Source organism: Pongo pygmaeus, chromosome 2 (assembly GCF_028885625.2).
Source record: "Pongo pygmaeus isolate AG05252 chromosome 2, NHGRI_mPonPyg2-v2.0_pri, whole genome shotgun sequence".
Taxonomy (NCBI): domain Eukaryota; kingdom Metazoa; phylum Chordata; class Mammalia; order Primates; family Hominidae; genus Pongo; species Pongo pygmaeus.
In genome coordinates, this window is record NC_085930.1 from 72,077,209 (window position 1) to 72,089,515 (window position 12,307).

Sequence of the window (12,307 nt, forward strand, 5' to 3'; positions counted from 1 at the left end):
CATCATGACGAAGTAAGATTTATTCCATAATTTCAATGTTGATATAACATTAAAAAGTCAAACAAGCTTTCTGCGAAGATGAAACAGATATTATTTCTCCTATTCCTCCTAGAAAGTACGATGAAAAAGCTTGGATATTATATATATATAACAAACATTAACAAAACAAAAAAAACCTCTCAAATCCTGGGAACTCAAGCCCCATGGAATGGTGTGGTATTGATTTCTCTAGATTACCTTTTTGTTTCATATGTCTTGGATTGCTGCTGAAGAAGCCAGCAACATAATAAGACCAATAATCACAGTCAAAAAAGCCACATCAAAATTTCGTTTTCTCAAGCCATAGAAAGAGGAAAGGGGCAACTTAGGAAGACAGAAAACTTTTAAACAATGACTACTCTATTCTAGGCAAAGATCACACAAAACATTTGACTTTCATCTCCACCCACCCTATCAAAGGCCAAGGGATATCCTAGACTTCAACTCTTTCCAAGTAGTAACAAGACAACACAACCTATCCACCAGGGTGGTAGCAGAGAGCAATACCAAGTCAGGAATAGGCAAATTTACTTCCACCAAACAGTAACTCAGACCCCCTCATGCTGTCAGTAAAGACTACATGGGAAACTTGGATTTCCACTCTCATACAAAAGTTATGAAGGGTCCTTACCATTGACATAATGTAAGAGGAGAGGAAGTGGAGAGTCGGGACTTTCACAACTGCCTATTTGTAATGAAACTACCCTGACTGTGGTGTCAGCAAAAGTCATGAGGGAAGAAGTAATAAGATATTCCTGTTTCTGCTAGCCAGAAAGGTATGGAGATTCAGGATTCCCACCAACACCAGGCAGTAATAAGGAAACTGTACCCTTTGGGTTTCAATTAATACAGAGGTGGAAATCTTGGATTCCACCCCTACCCACAGATATAAGGTGGTGTTCCCTCATTTACCTGATGAATTGATGTGAGAAAAAGATAGCAAAAATAGAAGGGTTAAATATGATCCGTAGTCTCATAACACAATATCCAATGTGTTTGGGTTCATTCCAAAATGATTCTCTCATCAACAAAGAACCAGAAAGATCCCAAAAATAATGAAAAATAAACAAACTGATAATAATACTGAGATACTGGAAATGCGAGAAGTATCTAACAAGCCATCGTAAAAATGCTTCAACAAAAATGACAAACACACTTGAAACAAATGAAAAAATACATTTAAGTCTCAGAAATAAAATCCTAGTAAAGAAATAAAAATATTTAAGTAATAAAATGAAAATTTTAGAAGTATATAACAAAAATTTTAAAAACTCTAATGGATAGGCTCAATAGCAGAATGGAGTGGGAAAGATTTATAAAACAAGTACTTCCAGACCTAAAAAAGACAGCCACACAATAATAGTGGAGGACTTCAACACCCTTCTGACAGCATTAGGTAGATCATCAAGGGAGAAAACTCACAAAGAAATTCTAGACTTACACTCAAAACTTCACCAATTGGACCTAACAGATGTTCTATAGAATGCTCCACCCATCAACCACAGAACATACATTCTTCTCATTTGCACATAGGACATACTCTAAGATGGACTACATGCTCTGATATGAAGCAAATCTCAATAATTTCAAAACAATTGAAATCATATCAGCCATTCTCTTCAACTACAGTGTAATACAAATAGAAATCAATACCAAGAAGATCTCTCAAAAACCACACAATTACATGGAAACTAAACAAGTTTCTCCTGAATGACTTTTGGGTAAACAACAAAATTCAAAGAACGCAAAAAATTCCTTGAAACAAATGAAAATAGAGATACAATATACCAGCATCTCTGGAATGCAGTGAAAGCCATGTTAAGAGGAAACTTTGTAGTGCTAAACACCCACCTCAAAAGAAAAATATCAAATTAACAGTGTAACATCACACCCAGAGAAACTAGGAAAACAAGAACAAACTAACTCCAAAGCTAGTAGAAGAAAAGAAATAACTAAAATCAGAATGAAACTGAACAAAATTGAGGCCCAAAAATTTATACCAAAAAATCAACAAAACCAAAGGTTGGTTTTTTGAAAGGATAGACAAGATCAATAGACCACTAGCTAGATTAACAAAGAAAAAAAAAGAGACAGACCAAATAAGCATAATTAGAAATGAGAAAGGCAGCATTACAACCAATCCCACAGAAGTACAAAAGATCCTTTATGCACACAAAACTAGAAAATCTAGAGAAAATTGATAAATTCCTGGAAACATACAATCTGACCAAAATGAATAAGGAAGAAATTAAAATCCTGAGCAGGTCAATATCGAGTTCTAAAATTGAATCAGTAATAAATAAGCTGCCAACTAAAAAAAGTCTCCGACCAGATGAATTCACAGTCGAATTCTACCAGATGCAGAAAGAAGAGCTGGTATCAACTCTACTGAAACTATTTCAAAAAATTGAGGCAGAAGGACACCTTTCTAACTCAGTCTACAAACTGGCATCACCATGATACCAAAACCTGGCAAAGACACAACAGAAAAAGAAAACCAAAAGCCAATATCCCTGATGAACACAGACACAAAAATCCTCAACAAAATATTAGGAAACTGAATTCAACAGAGTATCAAAAAGTTAATTAATCATGATCAAGTAGGCTTGATTCCTGGGATGCAAGGTTAGTTCTACATACATAAATCAATAATTATGATTCACTACATAAACAAAATTAAAAGCAAAAACCATACAATCATCAAGAAACACGGATAAAGCTTTCAATAAAATCCAACATCCCTCTGTGATAAAAACTCTCAAGAAACTAGACATGAAAGGAATATAATAACAGCCATCTTTGACAAACACACCCACAGTCTACATCATACTGAATGGGCAGGAAAAAAAGGATTCCCCTTGAGAACTGGAACAAGATAATGATGTCCACTGTCACCCCTCCTATCAACATAGTAATGGAAGTGCTAGCCAGAGCAATCAGGCAAGAGAAAGAAATAAGAGACATCCAAAAAGAAAAAGAAGTCAAATTATCTCTCCTCACAGGCAATATGACCCTATACTTAGAAAATTCTCAAGATTTCACCAAAAGTCTCCTGGACATGAAAATCAATTTCAGTAAAGTTTCAGCATACAAAGCCAACTCAAAAATCAGTAGCATTTCTATATACCCATAATGTTCAAGCTGAGAGCCAAATCAAGAATGCAGTCTCATTTTCAATAGCCACCAAAAATAAAAAAAAAAATACCTAGGAATACATCTAACCAAGGAGATGAAAAAATCTCTACAAGGAGAACTACAAAACACTGCTAAAAAAAAATCAGAGATGACACAAACAAATGGAAAAATATCCCATGCTCATGAATTAGAAGAATAAATATAATTAAAATGGCCATACTACCCAAAGCAATGTATAAATTCATGCTCTTCCTGTCAAACTACCAACATCATTTCTCACAGAACTAGAAAAAACTATTCTGAAAGTTATATGGAACCAAAAAAGAGCCCAAATAGCTAAAGCAATCCTCAGCAAAAACCAAACAAAAACAAAACAACAACAACAAAAAAAACAAAGCTAGAAACATTACCCTACTTCAAACTATACTACAAGGCAACAGTAACCCAAACAGCATAGTACTGGTACAAAAACAGACACATAGACCGATGGAACAGAAAAGAGAATGAAGAAATAAAGCCACACACTTACAGCCATCTGATCTTCAACAAAGTTGACAAATATAGGCAATGCAGAAAGGACTCCCTGTTCAATACATGGTGCTGAGATAGCTGGCTAGGCATATGCAGAAGAATGAAATTGTCCCCTACCTTTCACCATATACAAAAATTAACTCAAGGTAAATAAAAATTTTAAATGTAAGATCTCAAACTAAGAACCCTAGAAGAAAACCTAGGAAACACCATTCTGGACAGTAGCTTTGAGAAAGAATTTATGACTAAGTACTCAAAAGTAATTGCAACAAAAATGAATATTGGCAGGTGAGACCTAATTAAACTAAAGAGCATTTGCACAGCAAAAGAAACTGTCAAAAGAGTAAACAGACAACCTACCAAATGGAAGAATGTATTTGCAAACAATGCATCCAAAAAAGATCTAATATTGGGGATCTTTGAGGAACTTAAACAATTAAACTAGCAACAAAGCCCAAATAACGCCATTAAAAAGTTGGAAAAAGACATGAATAGACACTTCTCAAAAGAAATACAAGTGACCAACAAACATGAAAAAATGCTCAACATCTCTAATCATCAGAGAAATGCAAGCCAAAACTACAATGAGCTATCATCTCATAACAGTAAGGCTATTATTAAAAAGTCAAAAAACAACAGTTGCTGGCAAGACTGTGGAGAAAGGGAATGCTTATACAGTGATGGTTCTACATACACAAATCAATAAATATGATTTGTAAATCATATGTAAATTAATTCAGCCACTGTGGGAAGCCATTTGGAGATTTCTCAAAAAACTTAAAACATTACTACTATTTAACCTGTCAGTTCAATTATTGAATATAAATCCAAAGGGAAACAAATCATTCTACCAAGAAGACATGTACACTCTCATTTTCATTGCAGCACTATTCACAATAGCCAAGACATGGAATCAATCCAGGTGCCCATCAATGGTGCATTGGATAAAGAAAATGTAAATATACACCATGGTATACTATGCAGCCATAAACACAAACAAAATTATGTCCTTTGCAGTAACAAGGATGCAGCTGGAGGCCATTATCCTAAGTTAATTAACATAGGAAAAGAAAACCAAATACTGTGTATTCTCACTTGTAAGTGGGAGCTAAACACTGAGTACTCATGGACATAAAGATGGCAACAATGGAAACTGGGGACTACTAGAGGGGGAAGGGAGGAAAAGGGCTGAAGACCTGACTCTTGGGTACTATGCTTAATACTTGGGTGATGAGATCACTCATAACTCAAACCTCAGGATTACACAATATACCCAGATAACAAACCTGCACATGCATCCCCTGAATCTAATGTAAGTGCTGAAAGAAAAAAGAACCCAGATAAAGAAGAACAAAATAAACACAAAACAATCAGAGAGAAGGCAATGATAAAGACAAAAGCAAAATCTATGCCACTGAAAACAAGAAAACAATAAAAAATCAATGAAGCAAACAGCTAATTCTTCAAAGACATCAATAAAATTGATCAGCCTCTAGCAGGGCTAACAAAAGAAGAGATAGAGAGAAGACACAAATTACCAATATCAGGACTAAAACAGGGGATATTACCACAGACCTTGCAAATATCAAAAGGATAATAAATAAATACCCCAAACAACTCTACATATAAAAATTGGACCACTTAGATGCAATGAAACAATATCTAGAAAAACACAAACCAGTACAACTCAGTATAAAATAGATCATTTGAGTAGTCCTATACCTATTAAGAAAATTGCACTTATAATTAAAAACTCCCAAAAAAGAAAATGTGCAAGTTCAATTGTTTCAAGGGAGAATTCTTCCAAATGTTTAAAAAATTAATTATAAACTTCTACACAATCTCTTGCAGAAAATAAAAAAGAGGAAATATTTTTCAATTAATTTTATGAAGCTAGTGTTACCCTGATACCAAAATTAGACAGTAAAAAAAAAAAACCTCTAGACTAATATGTCATAAATATCAACATAAAATTCAACAAAACAAAAGCAAATAGAATTTAGCAATATATAAAAAGAATCAAACTGGTTAAGTGGGGTTTAGTGCAGTGATGCAAGGCTGGTTTAATATTCAAAAATGAATATAATTCACTGCATTAACCAGCTGAAGAAGAAAGATTATGAGCATATCAATCAATGCAGAAAAAAAATGACAAAATCTGGCATCCCTTCTTGATTTAGGCTTTCAAAAAAAAATAGGAATAGAGAGGAACGCCCCCAACTTAATAAAGACTACATCTACCGCTAAAAGTTATATTCCTAATGTCATTGTGAAAGTTCTATCCAGTGCAACAAGTCAGGAAAAGAAAACAAAAAGCCTATGGAGGTTTAAAAAAAAAAAAAGGGATTAAAGTCTTCCCATTTGCCGATGAACTAACTCACGATGTAGAAACTCCTAAGGAATCTACAGAATCTCCTAAAATAATGAATGAGTCAAGCAAGGTCATGGGATACAAGACCAACGGACAATACTACGTCACATTTCTATATACTAACAATACACTTGCAGAAAGTTAAATAGAGCACAATACCATTTTAATTGCTCCAAGGAAAACGAAATTCTTCGTTGTGTATTGAACAAATCACATACAGAATCTATATGCTGAAAATTCCAAAATGCTACTGAAAGAAATCGAAGAGCTAAATAAATGGAAGACACTAAGTTTATGGATTGTAAGATTCATACAGTAAAGATGTCAGGTCCCCCAGATTGACATACAGGTTTGACACAATTCTTGTCAAAATCCCGAGAAATTTTCTTGTAGCTATAGAAAATATTATTGTACAGTTTATAAGGAAAGACAAAAAAATTAAAGCAGATAAAATACTTTTGAAAAAGGAGAGTAATGTCAGAGAAACCTGTCTACCTAATTTTAAGACACACTGTCTAGCTAAAATAATCAAGGCAGTGAAATAAATACATAGATCCGTGGGACAGAAAAGGAACAAAAATTCAAATAAATTAGAAATAGACTCATAATATGCCAAACTGATTTTTGACAAAGGTTCAAAAGCAATTCAACCGCGCCCTTTCAAAAACTGATGTGGAAAATTTAAACAGCTATAGGTTTTTTTAAAAAATGAACTTTGACCGTATATTCCCATGTTATACAAACAACCCAGAATGAATCATGAACTTAAGTGTAGAACATAAAACTCTAAAAATCAGGGGAAAAAATGAGAAAATATTTGGTATCTAAGGCTGAGCAAAGAGTTTGTGGACACAACACCAAAAGCATGATCCATAAGAGAAAACATTGATAAATTTACAAGACACATCATAGACAAAAATTAGTATCCAGAATATAAAGCATGGTGTATTAGTCAGGGTTCTCTAGAGGGACAGAACTAATAGGATAGACGTATATATGAAGGGGAGTTTATTAAGGAGTACTGACTCACACGATCACAAGGTGAAGTCCCACAATAGGCCATCTGCAAGCTGAGAAGCAAGGAAGCCAGTCCGAGTTCCAAAACCTCAAAAGTACGGAAGCCAACAGTGCAGCCTTCAGTCTGTGGCTGAAGACCTGAGAGCCCCTGGCAAACCACTGGTGTGAATCCAAGTGTCCAAAAGCTGAAGAACTTGGAGTTTGATGTTCAAGGGCAGGAAGCATCCAGTACAGGAGAAAGATGAAGGCCAGAAGACTCAGCATGTCAAGCCCTTCCACGTTCTTCTGCATGCTGTTACTCTAGCCGTGCTGGCAGCTGATTAGATGGTGCAGACTGAGGATGGGTCTGCCTCTCCCAGTCCACTGACTCAAATGTTAATCTCCTTTGGCAACACCCTCACAGACACACCTAGGAACAATGCATTCAATTCAGGTTGACACTTCAACTCCATCAAGTTGACACTCAATATTAACCATCACACATGGATAAAAAATTTAGAATTGTTCAATCATCAGTAATCAGGAAAATTCAAAATTTAAAAATGGCATACTATTTTATACCCATCAGAGTAATTTTTGCCAAAAATCTTAAAGAGGCAAGTGTTTGCAAGGCTATAAAGATAAAAGAACTCTTGGGTATCCTTCTGATGGTACAATAACACAGTTTGAAACTCCATGAAGATGGAGGGTTCATCTGTTACCTGGTAACATTAAGCTTATGCATATCTTATGGTTTAGAAATTTTATTTCTGGAGATATTTGCCTAGAGGAACTTCCAACCATGGAAATATGAACAGTGGTGTTCTTTGTAATTATGTTTTATAATAATTTTTAAAAAGGAAACAAACTAATGAAAGATGGATAAACCATGAACTATTCCCATGATGATACATGTAGCATTTCAAATAAATGAGAAATATCTTTGTCCATATGGATTAATATAGATAACCATTTAATGAAAGACAAAATCCTGCAGAAGAAAGATACTATTAAAAATATTAAGTTTTTATATATTAAAAAATTTTTTTTTTTAGTTTCCATAGGTCATTGGGGAACAGGCGGTGCTTGGTTACATGGTTAAGTTCTTTAGTGGTGATTTGTGAGATTTTGGTGCATCCCCACCCGAGCAGCACCAGATTTGTAGTCTTTTATCCTTCACACCCTTCCCAACTTTTCCCCGAGTCCCCGAAGTCCACTGTGTCATTCTTATGCCTTTGCATCCTCATAGGTTAGCTCCCACTTATGAGTGAGAACACACATTTGGTTTTCCATTCCTGAGTTATTTCACTTCAAATAATAGTCTCCAATCTCATCCAGGTCACTGCAAATGCCATTAATTCATTCCTTTTTATGGCTGATTAGTATTCTATCATATACATATACTACAGTTTCTTTATCCACTTGTTGATTGATATATATCAAAATAATGATGTTTTTTCCAAAGAGGGAAAAGGAAATTGAGAAAGAGAATGAAATTTGAAGTCATTACAGCAAATTATTAACAGCTGTTCATCCTAGCTAGTCTTTACATAGATGTTTATAATAGTATTTTCTTCAACTTTCCATTGCTAGCAGATTGTAGCATAATGAATGAAATCAGCAGTCTTTCTTATTTATCTTCCATCAGCTGCCACTCATCCTTTAGAGACAGGATTTTCCTCACCTCTCTCTCAACACACTACACTGCACCCACCATTCAATGCCACTTACCACCAACTTGTTTAAAGAATCATTGCATTCTCACGTCTATGCGCTAGTGGGGAAATCTAAGTTTGGCAATACATTTAGGCATCTATTGTAATTTAAGCTTCATTTAAAAAAATTTATCAGTAATATATCAGCATACTCTCATTAATGGAAGCACAAACAGTAAAAATAAAGTAGAAGTTCTGTTTAAAGCCCAAAACTCTTAACTCCTAGGTTCCATTTGCCCCTCCAGAGAAAATCATTGTTATCAATTTAAAGCAGGGTTTCTCAATCTCAGCACTATTGACATAGTGAGTGAAATGATTTCTTTGTTGCAGGGTTGTCTTGAAGGCTGTTTTGTCTCATCCTTGTTAAGGGCATTGTATCCCCTGGGTGCCAGTAGCATTTCCCTTGGCCCCATCTGCGACAACCAAAAATATCTTTAAGCATTTCCAAACGTCCCCTCGGAGGCAAAATCAGTCCTGGTTGGAAACTGTTATCCACAGTGTATTATTTGAGATGTTTTACCATATATTTATATATAACACTTTATACACATACTAAAATATATAGGGATTTGTGTATATATTTTTAAATATAAATGTTGTCATACTATACATATTTTGAATCTTGATTTCTTTCATTTAATAGTAGGTTTTACAAATCTTCACTATTTTTGTTAACTATGTATTATTCCTTAGTATGGATACACTACTTTTTTTAACCACTCTGTTGTCATAGAATATTTGAGTTGACTTAGGGACTTTCAACCTGCTAGAAAAGATGCTCCACATTATTGCTCCCAGTTGTGCCTAACATCAATGCTTTTCCAGTCTGTGTAATATTTTCTTTTCCTTTCTACTTCTACCAGACAGAATAAAAATATGCAACACCAATATTTCAATATGCCCTCAGTAATCTCTTGCATGTTTCCTAAATTATTCTCCACCCCATCCTCCCCTTTCTGATGAAGAAGCCACAATGTCTAGGTATAAATAGGTTTTGGGTTTTAGTCAGGCACTACCTATCAGAGTCTGTTTTCTTTCTCGGGCGTTTTAAGGCTAAGCGTTATTGCATCTATAAATCACCCATTCAGGGACTCATTTCCCCTGAAAGGGCCTAAGAGCCTCTCGGGTGTCCTGTATTTGAGAAAACATTGATCTGAGCTGGAAGCTATGTGGCAGAGTGAAAAAGATTCTAGTTCAGAAATGAAATGAGCCAGGATAAGAAATGAAAAGAGCCAGGTTCAGCCCTCATTTGCTGTAGACAAGTTTTTCTCTACTGTGAGCCTCAGTTTCCTCATCAGGAAGGATTTACGTAAGACAGTTTCTTAGCATTTCACCAGGGTGAAGCTCTGAGGCTTCATAACTCATCTTATATTTGAAGATCATAGTTTAATGCAGATTTCCTTCAATGATCTGTTCATTCAAATATTGAGTGTTCCTCTGGCTCTCTGTATAGACAGAATTGAGAGTTACAGCAGTTTCCTGTGTAATTCAGTCAGATGGTCTAATGATGAAAAACAAAAACCCATTTTATTGTGGCTTATCTGAAACAGCAAGATTTTGCCTCAACTCTCAACTTAGCCTTTATCGATAAATACCACCTTTTATTATTCAAAATGTTATTTCTTATATCATAATATAGGCTATTTCTCTATATGTAAATGTATGTATATTTCTCTGTATGTAAATGTCTTAAAAGTTGAATTTAATTAATCATTCATTTTTTTCTTTTTTGTAAATCAGCTTGTGAAGGGTGCAAATACAGCTTTCTTAAGTCACTTGCAAAACATGACTTTTTCTCCAAAACAAAAATTTAAGCTAATAACCAATTGCTAATTCTTTATCTGCATCTGATAGGGCTAATGGTCTTAGATGGTTTGCAGGCCGCATCAATACCCCTATTCTATTATTAAGAGTACCCTTTTATGGTACATTCAGAAGAAAGTATCCCAAGGGAATTTATTCAGCAAAAGTGATCATAATTTTGATTCTATAAACCCCAAATTCTGAAAACAGCTGATTGGACCATGAGACCTAAAAGCAGTCAACTCATACACTGGGGAGTTACAAACAAGAAAGTCTGGATGGAGAGAATCTTCTCCATCAAGAATGCTAAAAGTCAATTCAATTAATGGTTTTTTGGTTTAGAGATAGACAAAACCTATTTGTAGTAGGAGCAGAAGGAAATGCAGAGACAAGAAAGTACGTAAATAGCAAGGTATCAAATCTGAGAAGAAATTAAAACAACAGGTAAGCTGACATCATAAATTAGAAAAGAGAATTTCAAAATGAAAGGTAAAGATTTGTGAACAGAAACAACGATAAACTGAGTTGCTCTCTTGTGGGAGGATCCAGGGACTCTTGCTCATGGAAAAGCAACGAGGTAGGCTGGGCGCAGTGGCTCACGCCTGTAATCCCAGCAGTTTGGGTGGTGGAGGCTGGTGGATCACTTGAGGTCAGGAGTTCAAGACTAGCCTGGCCAACATGAAACCCCATCTCTACTAAAAATACAAAAATTAGCCAGGCATGGTGGCAGGCACCTGTAATCTCAGCTACTCAGCTAGGCTGAGGCAGAAGAATTGCTTGAACTCAGGAGGCAGAGGTTGCAGTAAGCCAGTGAGCCAAGATTGCACCACTGCACTCCAGCCTGAGTGACAGAGCAAGACTCTGTGTCAAAAACAACAACAACAACAACAACAAAAATGAGGTAGACGGAAGGGCAGAGTGAATTCTGTTTCTAAATCTTAGTTGCTGGCACTGCAAATGCTGGGATCTCAGCTGCATATTCTTGAACTGAGTGGAGTAAACCATGGTACTGCAGGTTTAACCATGTGCATAACAGAAAAGAGAAAAGAAAAGGCCTCATATCCTAATACTAAGTCTCGAGTGTGTTCTCTTCCCATTCTATTCCATACCTTTGATCTAAAGAAAAGTACCTAAAACAGGAATATACACGTCTAAGATTATAGCTCATGGTGGGAAACAAATAACTTCAGATAGAGTGGGAAGCAAGTCAAGGAGAAGTCACCCCACACCATAACAGAGCAAATGCAATTTTTGGATACAGCTGCCCACACGATGCATAAGCAAGGTAACAATAAACAGCACAGCAAGTAGACTGAGAACTTTCTTCAATAAAGAGAAATTGAGATAATTGATAAGCCCAATCAGGAAATTAAAAATAACTCAAGGATCAGAAGAAATTCCCCCCAAAATATTTTATGTTAGAGATTTTTAACTACCTAAATTAAATAAAATGAGATCTCTGAGATAAGGTGATTTTTAAAAACTAAAAGAAGAAATTACAGAGCTGAAATAGCAAGTTTAATAATAAAACTATATCAGAAAATTGGGGGAGAGGTGATTGGAAGATGTAGAAAATTGCTAGTTTTCTAATGTTTTTTAGAAGGAAGCTAAAAGACAAAATTACAGTGTCATTTAAGACAATAATGACACCAAGTTCTTCATGTTTTTTATAATACTATTTCTTAAATTTAGAGGGATTATTGAGAAAAATAATACA

General features: G+C 35.2%; 1 long non-coding RNA gene across 1 annotated transcript in view; it reads right to left on the reverse strand.

The window, feature by feature from the left end:
• LOC129032825 (uncharacterized) overlaps positions 1-7,465 on the reverse strand; it is a 181,021-nt gene extending 173,556 nt beyond the window's left edge. The window contains exon 1 of the long non-coding RNA XR_008501478.2: positions 7,107-7,465. This is a non-coding gene — a long non-coding RNA (uncharacterized LOC129032825). The remainder of the gene's footprint in view (positions 1-7,106) is intronic.
• Between the last annotated feature and the right edge of the window lie 4,842 nt (positions 7,466-12,307).